Consider the following 17,274-nt stretch of genomic DNA (forward strand, 5'->3'; position numbering starts at 1 on the left):
AACATCAGCTTATCCAAATACATGAGATCTGAAAAAAGCATTTTACAAAACGTATCAAATCGGTTCAAATAAGATACAAGAATCAATAAACATAGGATAAATGTAATGTTACACTGAAATAATCAAGATGGAGGGAGAAATCCTATGGCCACTAGACATTGTCTAGAGGGCCGTAGGATATGCTCTTTTCCAGGAACTGACCTCGGATCCCACACTCCGAGGCAGCACGGAGAAGCCCTGTCCTCCGCACTCGTAAGAGGAGTGCGGAGCGACTGAAAAGGGGCATTCTGGGGGGCGTTCTGGGGTGGGGAGAGCGGAGCTGCATGTACAACACATCCAATGTGTTGTACAGCAGCTTCCTCTCCTGGTCAGGCCCCCTGCCACTAGACAGCCAAAAACGGCTGTCTAGCAAAAAACAACAAGGCAGGAGAGACGTGGAGGGAACAATCCTTCCGTGCCTCTCCTGCCTTGCTTTGAATAGGCAGTTGCCTCTGAGTTTGGAGGTGGCCGCCTATCTAGTTAGGATTGTGCCATTAATACATATCACATTCCGAGCAAAACGAAGAGGCCAAAAAACTGGCCCTCGCTGCTCGTGCTAGTCTGGCTGCATCCCAAGGGCCACAGCAGCCTGACTTAGATATAGTTCGGAGGAGGCAGGGTGTTCTCACCAGCTGGCTCTGTCATCTCTTTTCCAGAGGAGGCCGACAGTAGCAAGAGGGAGATGCTGGGGAGTAGTAATGGTGATAAGTCCTCTTCCCCAACCTTCCCCAACCACTAGCAACCATTCTGGCTGCTAGTGCTGGTCTTACTGCATTAGAAACATGGCTCATTCTTCATACTCTGGATTGGTGAAATAAATGGCAAAGGGCGACTGGAAATATTTTTTTATTTATTTGATTTGTACCCTACCTTTTGATTTGTACCCTACCTTTCCTCCAAGGCAGCTAACAATCATAAGAAGTAAAAATAAATACAATTAAAATATGGCTAAAACAATAATAAAACAAAAACATTAATAACAGAGTTAAATACAACAATAACAGAATAAAACAGCACCTAACCCAACTGACCTGCTTGCATGCAAAAGGCCTTCTTGAATATATGTGTCTTTGCCTGCTAGTGGAAGAATGGCAGAGAGGGAATCCAACCTAGCCTCCCTCAGCAGGGAGTCCCACAGTTTGGGAGCAGTGACTGAGAAGGCTGTCTCTCGTGACACCGCCAAACACACCTCTGAAGGCAGTGGTACTGAGAGAAGAGCCTCCTCCGAAGATCTTAAAATCCAGGCAGGCTCATATGGGAGAGGGCAGTCTTTCAGGTAACCTGGCTGGCCCCAAGCTGTATAGGGCTTTATAGAACCTCACCAGCACTCTGAATTGTGCTTGGAAACAGACTGGTAGCCAGTGAACCTGTTGTAACAACAGGATCCAGGATCTAAGCAAATGGGGGAAGGAGAATTGTGTCAGAAGGGTTATATTCATACATATAATCACACCTAGAATCACTTTCTTCTGTTGCCGACCCTGGAAAAAAAAATGGCATTTGTCCAGCATGTGCTTTGCAACTATATCTGGTTGGGAGGACACACCAACATTCACCCCTTTCCTTCCCCATACTATTAAAGTTCCATAGATCCAGTTCTGGGCTCCTCCTCCTCCCTTCCTCATATTTTGTGGGCTGCTTACACAGGTAAGGAAGAACAGCAAGCACACATTTCTGGCCACAGTTCCAAGGACCTGTGCTCTCCATTCAGACAACTTTTAGCAGGTTCCATGTGTCACACCAGCTTTCCTGTTTCATTTTGGTGCTCTGCAATCACATGTAGATACTATTTCCCACTCATCTACTTTCTATTTCCCTGAATTCTGCCTTACTGTCAGACTCCTCTCTGCTGCGATGAGGGTTGCTACACGGTGACTTAAGTTGTAATTTAATCATTTCCCTTTCCTCCTGTACATATGGGATGAGGAAGGTGACCTTGGCTATGCTGGGTATGATATGAATTTATTGACGGGGGGCGGGGGGAAGCAGTTGAAGCAGTCTTGTAAGGACTATTTCCAGAGGGGTGGCTGTGTTAGTCTGTGTTGCAGCAAAAACAACAGAGAGTCTTGGGGTACTTAAAGACTAACATATTTATTATGATTACTTCACACAATGACTGGGTTTGCCCAACACGCTAACCCACACTCAGTGGTTGAGTATGGGTTGCTGTTGAACTGTGGGTTTATTGAACTGTGGGTTAGCATGTTGTCTGAACCCAGGACATTTTCCCCAGGGTGGGTTGTTAAACATGCAGTGTGGCTTATTTTTTCCTTGAGCAAGCCACCTTGAGAACTCATGGTTTGTTGTTGGGTCATTCAGGTTGGTTAACAAGCCACACTGCATGGTTAACAAGCTACCCTACAAAAAATGTCCTGGGTTGAGACAATACACTAACCCATGGTTCAACAAACAACCCCCGGTTCAACAACTCAACCACTGAGTCTGAGTTAGCGTGTTGTGTGAACATCCCCAATGGTTTGAATCTTAATTAACACTCCATCAGCAGGAGTGTTCTGAATCCTTTCAGAAGAGTGGGAGAGGCAATTTTCTCCAATGCTCTCTCTCCCTGCAGTCCCTTGCACTTCTGAAAAACTGTTCCAGAGGTTTGGGTTACCTTCTGGAACAGTGTGTGGGGGGTGCAGGGGGAACTGGACAAAAATTGCCCTCTCTTCCTCCAGTGGAAGCCTCCGCTAAATCAGAGTCCCTTCCATGGGTGGAAAGAGCTCTTCTATTTGTGGAAGAGAACTCAGGATCAAACCCATTGCTTCTAGGTGGACCCCTTGGGTGATTTAAGTATAGATCTCAAAATGCAATGTATCAGTGTGACAAATGTGTATTTGCAGCCACACGTATCATGCACATACACTTGTCAGGGCTTGGTTAGGGTTAACAGCAAGCAAGAGAGGTTTAGAAACAACCACAGAAAAAAGCTAAACACAAAGAAGACAGCTGCACATGTATTAGGTTTCTGATGTGGTTTGAGAATATCTTTTTTTTTTTAATCAAGGGAATGTCTTGTCTGTGCTTAAAAGGCTGCTTGGGACAACGTAGCTCTCAAACTTGCCAAAGCCAACTTTACTGCTGGTGCCACATAATGTGGTGATATACCCTTTATGTAATATGGAGATGTTCTGAAGCAAAACACAGTGGGTGTTTAAAACACAAACTTTCCATGAACTTTCACTTCCTTCTTATTCTTAGGGAAGATGATGACAACAAAGGCTGGATTAAATTTTTTTCAGCATCTGAGCAAAACATGCAAGTATAATGCTCTCTCTGCCCCCATGATAACAAATGTAACAATTACATGGCTGACTCTTGCCCCTAATGGCACCCCAAATCCTCTGCCTTAGGCAGCTGCCTTGGCCTGTTTCATAGTAGGGCTGGATCTGGTGCCAATCACATCTCTTGGCTAGGGCTTGTTTACTGAGTCATGGCTCACCAGGGAACTCTTGGTGAGAATTCTGTGTCTCGCTATGTGTGTTTACATGAGTAGCAAACATTGCTTTGTGGGTTTGGTCCATCATTTCCAGCACCTTTCCCCACATCCGGAAAGAGAAGTTGCCATCTCTAGTATGTGTTACTGAAGCGTGCTACAATTCAATATTAATAAATCCCACAAATCACTTTAATAGTGTTTGGTCACAAAACAATTCACAGTCAAACCCCTTCGCCTTACATTAAACAAACACAAGGGTTCCCGTTCCCTTGAGAGCGGCTCCGATTAAACATGTTGTTTATAATGTGCTTATTTGCTGATTGGGAGGTCAAGCATGTTTGACATTCCCAGCACTCTCTTAACTGGGACCTCTGCTTTACATTGGGCCTGTCTCCCTTTTTCCTCCCCTACCCCCAGAAACCGTGTCTCCATTTTCTAGTGAAATGTTTACAGCTCGGAAGTCACAGAGATAATTTTAACCATCTGCCTTACCTCCAAGAAGGGAAGGGTTTAATTGTTTGAGTTAAACAACAACAACATGGCCCTTTTTAAAAAACTTCAGATCCTTTTTGACACTTTGGGATTTACAAATTACACGACTGCTTACTTTAAGCATCTGGATATAGACAAACAACAATTGATTCAAGCTCTGGTGAAAGTAAACATTGTAGCACCCGTCCTTCACTCGACTGTCATGTGTAATTGGAAATGACACAAGATATTGCATGTCAAATATCTTGGTGCTTCGCAGAGATACTTTTGCCCCACCAAAGAGGGTACAAGAACGGCAGTAGCAGGACCCTTCTTACCTTTCGGCAGACCTGGCGTTATAGAAAGAAGAGAAGAGATGACACAAGACAAGACAAAACAAGACGAGGCGAGACACGAAAAAGCTCTTCTGGGATTTTTGGTGACCCAAATAAAATTGGACTCAGGACTCACTGTCATCTGAAAATCACTGCTAGTTTGGCATTCCCCTCATTGCTAGTGCTTCAGCTATGACAAAAAGAGGAAAAGGACAGGCACAATATTTTGCCAAATAGCTTGGGGCCGAGGCAGCCCGTTCCTTAATTCATAGCGTATGTCTGCCCACCTGAGCACTATTTTGCACCTGGCTCCGGTTGGTAGCTCTTGGAGTTCTAGTAAAAAACAAAGTAGATCCCTCAAGACTGAAGTCTGCCCATTACTGTCCTACCATATTCACTCATGAGGATTAGTCCCTCTCTCCATCTACCATGGTCCTTTCAAAGAACCTCTCCCCTCCCCCACAGGCTATTTATAGTTGTAAAAAGACACTGTGCTTCAAGTGGTGCATTACTTGTCACTTCTAGTTTTTTCTTGAAAGTGGTTTTTCCATATCTGTGTCTGACTGTTAAACCTACAACTGGCTAGAATGTACAGATTTGCTTGTTGCTGATCTGGACTGATTTTAAAATGCTTCTCTTCTGATTTCTCTCCCAGATTAACAGTAGACATGTGGATGTGTGGGTGTATAGGCCTTTGCAGGATCTGGCTCCAGTAATAATAGAGAGCTTCTGGAAGTGGTGGCAGAAGAGGCAAGCTGTTGCAAAGTACACAGGATGAGCAAAAGTCCAAAGTGGAGACAGCAGTCTGTAAGAGGGTAAGGATGGACAGAACAGGAGAAGCTGAGAAATAGTTATATTAGTCTTCCCCAACGGTGTGCCCTCCAGGTATGTTGAACTACAACTCCCATTATCCACAGCCAGTATGTCCAGTGGCCATGCTGGCAATGGATAATGGGAGGTTGTAGTCCAACACCTCTGGATGCCACCAGGTTGGGGAAGGCTGAATTGTATATATTGGCAGGTTGAGGAGGAAGGTAAGGACATTGTTCTGTATGACATAATGGATCAGTCTGGTGGTTTCTCTGTGCTCAGTTGCTCATCCTATTGTGGGGGATTTTATAATTGGTAGTGGAATCTGGTTGGTTGCCCATAATTATTAGACTGCTGGGCTCAAGAGGCTTCTGATCAGATGACTCGAAGTGCCTGCAACTCCCTCCTCCCTGACCAATTGCCCTGGCATTGCAGCAAATTGGGAAATACCCCTGGTCTCCCAGACTCGCAGTTGGAAGTGCCTAACCCCTGCCCACAAACGGCGTGGGAAATGCTCAACGGCCTTTTGGTATCATGTGTGAAAATGCCCTGTGTGTGAACTGACTGTGTTCTATAAGGGATGGCCTTAGATGATTTACACTGGTTCACCATTCCTGCTTGAGATAGGTTTCTGAATTCAGGCTGCCTTAGTAACTCTTGGCTGAGCTCCTTGGTGGCTCCAAGCACCCTCTTTCGTTAATCTCTACACTTGTTTATTTTATGGTGTAGACTACTTTGCATTGTCAGGACTTCATCCCTGGACACTGTTTTACTTGGCAGCATTTCCAGGTCTCGATCTCGGCCTCTCCAGATTTCTCATCATTAGCAGTTCGAGAAAGCTAACCAGGCTCTGGCTGTGTCTGCTAACGACTTGTGGCAAGTAGTGAGGGGTTAACGAAGGGGGTCCTCTTGGATGCTTATGTTTTGTATGAGGTGTTTATGGTAACATAAGCATTGTACCTCTCTGCTCCAGCATCAGATGCTCCAGTACAGCCTTTGCCAACCTGGTGCCTTCCAGATGTTTTGGACTTCAATCCTCATCAGCCCCAGCCAGACTAGCCACTGGTCAGGACCACTGAGAAATTTAGTCCAAAACATCTGGAGGATGCCAGGTTGATGAAAGTTGCTCTAGTATCTCCAGGCTTCCCTTATTGGTAGGCACATACTGATTCTGAAACTGACCTGAAAATCTGTGTCCTTTACTAATGCATTAGACAAATGACACCAGGTCCTCTTTCTCTACATGACAGCGGCTGCAAGGTTATTGTATGCACAAAAGTGGAAGAATGAAACAATACCAACTGTGAGCGAGTGGATCATGAAAATGATGGAGCTGGCAGAGATGGCAAAACTTACTATTATAATAAAGAAGGAACTAAATTTATGTTGAGCGCAGGACAGGAAGGCCTGGCGTGCTATGGTCCAAGGGGTCACGAAGAGTCGGACATGACTGAACAACAACAAATTTATGTTAGATTGGAAACCTTTTATAGAATTTGTACAAGAAATAGAGAAAAATGATATCTATGTGTGTGGATTTTGAACTTTGAGATGGTTAATTCTCTTTTGTTGTTGTTGTTGTTGTTAAAATTAGGAGAGAAATGAGATAATGTCTGTGAATTCAATGTATGATATACAACTAAGATAAGAACTAGAGAGTAATAATGAGCATTTGTTGTGTATGGGGAGCCAAAGGTAGATATCTTAGAATCTTAAGAGATATTTTAGTGTATGTGTATTGTGTGTTTATGTTGTTGTTGTGCTTTGATTTTCTTTTTTAAAATAAAAATAAATATTATTATATCAAAAAAGACAAATGACACCAGGAAGGTACTAATAAGACTTTGTTCTTTATTTGTTTGGATTTCTTTTTAGTCTGCCTGATCGAAAGGCTTGGACCAGGTACTAGGAACATAGGAAGCAGCCGTATATGGAACCAGACCCTTGATCCATCTAGCTCGGTATTGTTGACACAGATTGGCAGCAGCTCTCCAGGGCTTCTAGTAGGAGTTTTTCCAGCCCTTCCTGGAGATGCCAGGGACTGATGCACTATTAGCAGTGGTGTTTGTGTATGTAGGGCTGAAAGCACTACTAAGCTGTTGCTGTTGAGCTGCAATGGGGATTGGGAGGAGAGACTCCCTGTCATTATTGGACGATGGAGACGGGGGTGGGGGAGGGCCTGCTTGGTGTAGGCACCCTGTATGGAAAGTGCCCAGTGAGACTGATTATGTCATTGGCCCATCCCTCTGTTGGGTGCGGTGAGCTAGCCACTTCTAGAAAAGGTACCCAGTGGGATACACCCTCAATGTAGTCCCTGCTGGACATTTTCGGATTCAATAGCTATTAGCCTCTCCATTTTCCAGTGCAAAATACACAGGGGTTTCCACAAACAGATGCAGGGTTCAGGCTGATGTCAAGGTTTGGCATGGTTGAACACCTGCTGAGGGTTCACAGCCCAGCAGAGGCCCACTGACAAGAGCTCCTTGGGCTCTTCACCATTACAACCTGCTTGTTCACCACTTGCTCCAGCTCCGATAACAGTGGTGGTGAGAAGGAGCAGCAGTAGGTGCCTCTGCCTGCTTGCTCACTGGCTCTCTGCCTACCAAGCAAGCAAGTGGTAGCTGTGATGAGGAAGAGGAGGGGGAGGAGCAATAGCAGCTGGTGGCAATGGTGATGAAAAGGCGGACTTGCTGAGGGAGGGGCCCATGGAGGGTGACTTGCCCAAGAGCCCCCCAAAACCTGGAGGCGGCACTGTGCAGGGATATAGGGTTGCCCCACAATGTTGTGCTGCCTGAGCTGAAGGACAAAATGATGCCCCTCCCGCCCCCAGCATCCCATTCTACGTACAGAAGCCATCCAAACTACTAGCAGTTGAATTTTACTTCAACACTGGTGATGGGACAGTATCCTCCACTTAGGGATGTAAAATCCATTCTGTCTGTGTTTTGCAGATTGTCAGGTGCCTTTTGTTCTGTCATCTGCTCATTGGTGGAACTGGATTTTTCCCAATTTTCCAGATTTGCGCAAATCCACATTTGCGCAAATCCCCCTGCAATGTGCATTTTCATGCTTTAGCCTATGGGGAAAATGCACATTTTCGGCCCATGGTTTTTAAAAATATTATGTATTTTTTATGACTAAATTTGCGTAAAATTCTGGAAAGTAAAAAAACCCCCTCAGTCCGCAATCTGCACAATCCCTGTGACTTGGGAAAAGCTGGTCCACTGCAGAATCTGTGCATCTGATTCATAAAAATCCGAACTCATTTGATTCTGTTGTGGATTTTGCCAACATCCCTACGTCCACTGCACCTGGCTAAACAGAGAACAGCAGCTGCTCTGGAGGTTAGGCAACTGCTCCTGAGGAGAGGTGTCCCAGAAGGTTGGCTGTGGCACAGGTAATCTCCCGGTACACTTCTCCAGGGTCCGCAGTGCCTGGCTCTGAGGAAGGACCCCTCAGAGCCAGGCATCTGGATCAGGCCAGCCATTTTTTCCCGCCAACGTGGTTCTCTAGGAGACTGGTGGTGGCAGTGAGGTCTTAGGGGTTGGCAAGGATGGGCCCTTCTAAGCCCATGTGCCCTCAGCAGCTGCCTGGCCTTGCCAGCTCCTGATGCCAGACTGGATTGTGTCCCACCATTGTCATTGCTGGTCAAACCGATTTGTAGGGTTCCATAGCACTTCAAGCTATGAAAAACCTGGAACAAACCTTCAAGAGCATGACCAGCACTGCTGGGAAACCAGAATGCACCTCTTAAGAGTGAAATACCACTTTTATCACTAACAACAACAACAAGAACAACAAATAGCTATTAACATCATTACTATTCTGCCGTTCTACGGGATGTGTAGGGCAGCTACCAAAATCAAGTAAACAAGTTTAAAACTAGTTTACTTGATTTTAAATACAAATACGTAAAATAAAAAAACACTAAAATTCATCCTAAGAATTTTGACTAGATGAGTTGCTGCTTTTGGTCTAGACAATTTCATCATCCTTTCATCAGACTTGAATGGGAACAGGGAAGTAGCTGAAATTAGGACGCAAGGGGGAAAAAGCTTACCCCTTACAGAGTATCCCACCACACATTGTAATCAGGTCTGTACATTTATTAAGCTATCATGGCTGGAACAGGGTTAATATCACCGGGGTGTCAAGGGGGAAGCTGCTGCATTGCTCCGAGTAATCGTACTTTGCTTTAGTAAGTGGCCCAACACAGGCATGTGCCATGTGGTGGCTCTCAATCTTTCTTCCACCGTCTCAGCTTGCTGGGTAGTTGATAGAAAACATCACTCAGACATCGAAACCCCACTTCTTCATTTACTTCTGGGAAACTGAATGTGACTTAACTTTCAGGCACATTTACAAAACGCTGAAATGCAGAGAGGAACAGCCTGGAATTCAGAGCCATTCATCAGCAAATTAACCTTGGAACAACTCCTACCTTCTAGCAGCTTTTACTGGACCCATCACCTAGTTATCATAGCTGGAAGGCTGGACTGTGTCTCCTCTCTAGAGAGTTATCTTGGAAGAACATGATGGAAAAAAAAAGAACCCTACAAAGATTGGGGTTGTCTGAACAGTTCTTGGCAAGAATAACAAATCGAGGTTGCCTCTGACCCTGCCAGACTTTTTTCTTTCATTAGCAAAGACGTCAAGCCAGAGAAAAAGGAAGGAAAAAAACTCCCATTTACTTTGGAGATGTTCTTGCAGTCTGTTGCATATTCTACTCTGAGCTGACTGGATTGTAAGCAGAACAGAAAGGGATGATGGGGCATACAGGACAGGACAGGACACCGGCTTTGTAAACCGGGTCATTTGTGGTTAGCATTTCACATCCCCAAGGTGCAGCTTTCAGTTATCCCGGGGGGATGAATTTTTTGTTTGATATGCTGGGTAGCTTCAGCTTACTCCTATCGGGCTTCCTAAATAGTAGAAAATAACCAGAGCCCCTTGCATTTGGCACAGAATCTCCCCTTCTCAGTGAAATTATTTCCCTAGAGTTAAGGACAATCACCAGAATAAAATCATGGGGTTAAAAAAAGAAATTGCAACCAACTCCACAGCCTATATGTTCAAACCAGATTCTCTGAATACAAGCAAGAGAGAAAAACATCAGCAGCTATCAGTGGCATTTGGTGAATGTGCACTTCTTAATGGCAAAACCTTCCTCCTATCTCAGCTGGGCAGCCTTTCCCTTTTGTCCTCCAGCTGATGTACAGTTTCACAGAGATGAGCTCAACTATGTAATAACAATTACCGTGTGAAGTTAGCTATCGAAAATCTGCAACCATAGATCCATGTATGCAATTTTGCCCCACCTGCAGAAGTCACTTGAAATGGGGTGAACATATTCTCTATAAAAATGGTACACATCTAGCATTAAATCTTGGCTCTGTGCGAGCAAAAAGGAGATATGTCATAAATTACATTGCTAGCTACATATTCACACACACACACACACACACACACACACAGAGAGAGTGTATATGTGCTATGAACGAGTCATTACCAAGATGGGTGTAGCTTGTTTTGTCACGATGTGTTTAGGCTGCAATCCTATATGCACTTATGTAGGAGTAAAATCCAGTTGACTCAACAGGACTTATTTCTGAGAAGAAATCTATAGGATTGCACTGTTAATAGTCTACCTGAGTATAAATTTTGTCAAGCAAAATGCGGCACTTCAAAAGTGCTGTGCTTCAATAAATGCTTTGAGATGGAAGATATCCATGATCAAAGATATCCATGATCAGAGGTCACAGCTGGTATAAGTTGGAAACATTACTTGCAAAGCGGCTTATTTCCCCTCCCCGCATGTGCCAGATGCCAGGGGATTAGCATAATTACCCCTGGCAGTGTGGCTTGTCGTGTTGTGTCGTGTGAACCCAGCCAGGGTGGCTCATTACCATGGGTAACAAGCCACCCAGAACCCTACAACAGGCCAGTGTGACCGGTCCATGTGGGTAGGGGAAATAAGCATATGGATTCTTAAGATTCTTGCATGTAGTAAAACAAGCACATAATCAGTGAGTTTTCTAGATGTTCTAGTTAACTACATGAAAGGAGGGCTTGTTCTCTTTTTCATGTGAGGAGGTTTTCAAAAATATGATCCCCCAGCTATACTCTGAAGCGGTACAATCCAGAATTTCATCAGCTCAGGCTTTTACCACATTCTGTGTTAATGTGTAAAAGGGCTCTTAGAGTGGACACCTGGGACCTGCAACAAAATGTTGCAGTGTGCAGTGCTCCTGTTCAGGGTTCCAGCCAGCCATGCCATTTTGCAGGATATTCCATTCCATGGCCACCTCCCCAGATGCTCAGTGTTCTGTAGCCACTGAGCATGCTCCATCCTCATTGGGCTATTTTTGGGGTCCCCCCCCCTTAGGTATTTTTTCTAACTTTTTTGGTACTTCTGAAAAACATGGGGTTCCCTCAAGCCTGCAGATATCTCCCAGCTGTGCATGAGCAGAGCTGTTTTGGCTATGAAAGGATCAGCTCTTGGCGAATGAGTTTGCTGTTAGTAACTCATGAATTTTTACATTGCCTGAGTGACACGGGAGTCAGAGCTGGGGTCAATGGTCAGCATTGTGGGGCACCTGCCAAGTCCCATGCGTAGACAGCGGACCCACTGATGGCCACCAGAGCTTCCTGGCCCTGCTGTTCCTCCTGTTTCCATTGCTACCCATGAGCTTGCTCTTTCTCTCTGGTCAAGAGGGAGAGTACCAGCAAGCAAGTGGAGTGAGAAGAAGGAGCAGCACCTGCCATGACCTGCTCACTTGCTTACCCTTTCCCTCTGAGTGGCAGCAGGAGAGCAAGTGAGCAATGGCAGGATGGAGGAGGGGGTCCACTGAGGGCATTTTGCCCAAGGGTCCCCCAGACCTGGAGCTGACACTGAGAAGAGTTGGTGCAGCACTGCTCTTTGTGGTACAGCCAGAGTAATGCCAGAAGTTCCAGTGCATGTGGGAGGAGGATGCCTACTCTGGCTTCTCCCTGCACCTGCAACAATCCTCTGGGAACTGGGGTAAGGCCAATATGGAGAGGAGCCTGGTGTCTCCCTTTATCCTGGCAGCATGGGAAGGAGCACTGCAGTGGTGCACAGTGGCATCCAGGCTTTTGAATGACTGTCAGAAAGGTGTCTTGGAAAATGGGGTCAGAAAGGTGTCTTGGAAAATGGGGTCAGAAAGGTGTCTTGGAAAACATTATTTGCATCATTCACCACATTTTAGTGCAGCCTTCCGCAACCTGGTGCCCTCCAAATGTGTTGGATGGCAACTCCCATCATCAGCTGGGGATGATGGGAGTTGCAGTCCAAATGCATCTGGAGGGCACCGGGTTGGGGAAGACTGTTTTAGTGTTTGTGTACCTACGCCAAGGTGGTCATGCACAAATGACTCCAGTAAATACTTTGCAAAGAAGCAGCTCTCTTGTCTATTCCCCTGTGCTAATGCTGTTTAAGGTGGGCTTGATGTGTCTTCACTAAATATTGATAGAAGAAGCCACAAGCGTTGTTTCCTTCTTTCACCACCCCCCCCCACACAACTGAAAGGTGTGCTGCTTGTTTGCAAATGGAGGGATCAGGTCCCTGGAGTCTTGTTATTTGCAAAGGGAACAAGGCTCTTCTGCAAGAGTTTGCAGGAATTAGAACAGCTCATTTCCCACACTTGTGGGTGACCTCCTAGGAAGTATGTTTGGCTAACTGTGAACACAGCCACCCAAAGTCATTTCTTTACAGTTAGCTGTACACGTTCCAGTAGGGAGGTGTGAATTAGCACTCTGGCTGACATCTTCACTGGATTCCATAGGGACCCGGACACTTCTAATCCATTTGTAGCCTTCCATCCTTCATCACAGAGGTAGAGCTCCGTGTATGCTTGACCTCAAACACAATATTTCAGGGGATACCTACGAGGCATATGTATCCCCTGATACATAAGCGTTGCATTCAGGCCAGGCCAGGCCTATCGTTAGGCAGAGTGAGGCAATCACCTCAGCAGATGCTGTGTGGGGTGGAGGACACCACACAGTGTGGCCATTGCCCTCTGTCGGAGGACAGAGCTGCGCGTTCCAAGCAGCCTGACCTCAACTCCCTAAGCTAGTCTGTTGCCCTCAGGTGTGGTGGAAGATGCTGTCCCATCACAAGTGTCAAAGTAAGATTCACCTGCCAGTCTGGTCAGCTTCTTTAGGTGGAATGTGGTGGGAGGGGGTTCCATCTTGTCCCTTGCTTCAGGCAGGAAAATGTATTGGGCTGACCCTGCATTCAGGGACACTAAATTAACTGTTGATTGTCATCTTTAATACAACCCAGCTTTCAGACCCACACCTCCCTCTCTTCTGTTGGCCTGAGTTAGAGAAACCCTGCTGTGGGCCTGGTTTAAGAGCCCTACCAGGAGGTGTACAAAACCTTGTTTAATAATAACTAGTTAAGGCTGCAATCCAAATTCACCTAGGGATGCTGGAGAAATTCATGGAGAACTAAAATGAGCTTGGATTTCTAAGAATTCGACATGCGGAATCCACTGTGGACCGACTTTTTCAGGCTGTGCGGAGTCCGTGGACTTTTGGATCTTTTTTAACTTTCCCGAAATTCACACATATTTATTCGTAGGAAAACATGCAAGCTTCTGTTGAGACTGGTAAATATATGTGGGGAAAAGTTGAATGGAATAGGGGACAATATGCTAAATGTTACGTACTAAGGTAAATTATGTAAATTGTTGCGAACCCTCTCATGGAATTATCTGCGTATTTTTCCACGTGATGAAAAAAATCGAATCCGCCCGTGAGCGAATGATGGAACAAAAGGCACCTGACAATCTATAAAACACAGATGGAGCAAGTTTTACACTGTCCGTACATCCCTAAATTCACCTACTTGAAACTAAGCCCGCATCAGGGTTCCCCCACCCTCCACAATCATGAAAGGAACACCATGTTCTAGCTGCCCTGATGCTATCAATCAAAGCTTCGAAGCTTTGATGTTAAGGCTCTCTAAATGCATTATTTCGATTCATGGGAATCTCGGGAGTGCGCAGTTCGGGGACAAGCCTCATTGACTACAATGGGAGTTACTCCTGAGTAGACACACATGTTTGTGCTCGAAAAGACAGGGGAGGGAAATGGATGGAAAACCAGCCCCCCTTCTAACCCGGTGCTGCGCAGGATCGGGATGATCGAAGGTGGAAATAGTTACTTCCGAATGGCAATGACCTGGACCCCCTGAGCAACTCCTTAAGGATCTCCTACCCCCCTGAGAGTCCCACCTTCCTTCTTTTAAACTTCCCCTCCCCAATAACGTGGGGTTTAGGCTCTAGGTGTAGGGTGACAGGCAGGTAGACACAACAGTTTACTGGTAAATTAAAGCAAGCAAATTACAACTAAAGGTATTTACAGAATAGAGCTGAGTGATACAAAAGGCATTAAAAGAAAACGAAGGTGCAAAAACACACGTTTCTCTACCCTAAGTGCACTTAGATTTCTCCCAGGTGATCTTCCTGCTCTCTCTTCCTGCTCTAGTCTTCCTCTCTCTTTGGTCTTCTTCTCTCTCTCACTGGCTCTCTCTCCCTTTTTATCCACTCCTCCCCCAAAACCGAAAGTACTGCTTCAAACCTGGAGAAATGAAACCTAATTCAGGAAAAGGAAACTTAACCGGGAAAATGAAACTACTCTTCTCAGGGTTTCTGCCTCCCAACACCCCCTCCCCAGGCCTCTAGGTCCGACTTTTTTTTTACCGTGCCTCTGTAGGCCTCAAACCTTCACAGCCCCATTGAATTCACTTCTGAGTAATAATGCATAGGCTTGATCTGCATGGTATCAGTACCCACTGTGGACCCTGAATTCAAGGTTCAACATACAACACAAGGCTGAAGCTACTGAAGCCCAAATCTTCCCTCTCACAGTAATGAAAACGAGGTGGCAAGCCACGCTTGTGTTTGTGTGGGGTGTATTATGACTAGAGAAAGCATAGTGTGAATGACCCTTGAAAAGGAAAGAACTATATTTTCCAGAAAATTCAGTTCTCTCCACGTATAATCTTTCAGGAGCCAGAGAATTATTTGTATCACATCACATCACAGGAGGCCACATCACATCATGGGGGCCAGTCATTTGCAGGGTTATCATACGTTCTCATCTAATATAAACCAGAATATCTATCAGGAATGAACTGTAGGCTGCTGTCAGAGGAGAAGAATCAGGAACTGTGCCAGGGAGTCAGAGCTGAGGGACCAAGTCAGAAGTCAGAGCCAAAGAACACACCAGAACATACCAGAGCTAGAAAGACCATTGTTGCTTATGCAAAATCCCAGCTCAAACAGGAAGCCTTTTATAGCCCTTCTTGTCTAGAGGGGTGTCTCCATGATCGATTTACTCTGAGCTGGCTGCGTTTTGAGGGCGTTAGGGATATATGATGTTGTAGCCATCCAGCAGCCAGCCCGGAACCTATCACAGAAAAACCAGATTTCCTGAGGCTGCTTAAAGTCCGATTCTTTTCCTTAAGTCAGGTTCTCCCCAGTATAATTGTTGTGTGCCCCAACCGCCACATTGACCTCTGGTATGCGAGCCCTGCCCAGGGGTGTGCCTTTCACCGTGACTCCGGTCAAGGGGTTTTCCTGTGTGATTCCCATCCCTGCACAAACCAATTAGTGTCTACTCAGAAGTAACTCCCATTGTAGTCAATGAGGCTTGTCCCCGAACTGTGCACTCCTGAGATTCCCATGAATCGAAATAATGCATTTAGAGAGCCTTAACATCAAAGCTTCGAAGCTTTGATTGATAGCATCAGGGCAGCCAGAACACGGTGTTCCTTTCATGATTGTGGAGGGTGGGGGTGGGAAGAGAGAGAGAAAGAGAGTGATTTCTGTGGATACAGGAGAGGAAACCTCCCTGGATGTATGTGGCCACACCAGGATCTGAAAATTCTTCAGTGCCTTAGAAGATACTTTAACCCAGCAGTAGACAACTTGTAGCCCTTCAGATGTTGTTGGACTACAACTCCTATCATAACCAACCACTGACTATGCTTGCTGGGGCTGATGGGAGTTGGAGTTCGGCAACAACTGGAGAACCACGAGTTCCTCACTTGTGTGCTAAACAGCAGCTCTGGTGCTGTCACAGTATAAAACTGTTTTTTTAAAATAATGGTTAAAAAAAACTTTTGGTTTTCATCAGTTTAGCAATGTGGTTAATTGCAGCAACTGAAAAAGGTTTCCCCCATGATTTAAAATAACAACAACAACAGGGTTATAGTGCTGTAACACTTTCATTTAAGTGACATTTCAGTCATATATTGTTAAGAAATATTATTGTTGGAAATGCATTTTAGTGCTACTTAAAAGATTGATTAAAACATAATAAAAATAAACAGCACGATAAAATGCCCCCCCCCCCACGGCAATAGTAAATGTGTGCTGAGCTACAGTAGGTTCACCTGTCCTATACATCACTAACCACTCAGAAACCTCACCAGTTTAAAAAGATGGAAGAGCAACACTAAGGTCATGTACTTTGGTAGAGATTGTGCTACTCTTCCTTTCTTCTGAGAAAAGTCAAACTTTCTGTGGACTGAGAAAAGACAGAAGAGCCACAGGGAAAACACTGGATGATGGCACTGTACGGATGCCCCATAAAAAGTGAGAATGAAACGTGACAATTTCACTTTAAATCATAGAATCATAGAATCATAGAATAGTAGGGTTGGAAGGGGCCTACAAGGCCATCGAGTCCAACCCCCTGCTCAATGCAGGAATCCAAGTCAGAGCATCCCTGACAAATGGCTGTCCAGCCTCGTCTTAAAGGCCTCCAGTGTGGGAGAGCCCACCACCTCCCCAGGTAATTGGTTCCATTGCCGTATTGCTCTGACACTCAGGAAGTTTTTCCTGATGTTCAGCCGGAATCTGGCTTCCTGTAACTTGAGCCCATTATTCCGTGTCCTGCACTCTGGGATGATCAAGAAGAGATCCTGGCCTTCTTCTCTGTGACAACCTTTCAAGTACTTGAAGAGTGCTATCATATCTCCCCTCAGTCTTCTCTTCTCAAGGCTAAACATGCCCAGTTCTTTCAGTCTCTCTTCATAGGGCTTTGTTTCCAGTCCCCTGATCATCTTTGTTGCCCTCCTTTGAACCCTCTCCAGCTTGTCTGCATCCTTCTTAAAGTGTGGTGCCCAGAACTGGACACAGTACTCCA

The sequence above is a fragment of the Heloderma suspectum genome, chromosome 2 (assembly GCF_057233095.1).
Source record: "Heloderma suspectum isolate Gila_16-S chromosome 2, 16-S_ref, whole genome shotgun sequence".
NCBI classification, from domain to species: Eukaryota; Metazoa; Chordata; class Lepidosauria; order Squamata; family Helodermatidae; genus Heloderma; species Heloderma suspectum.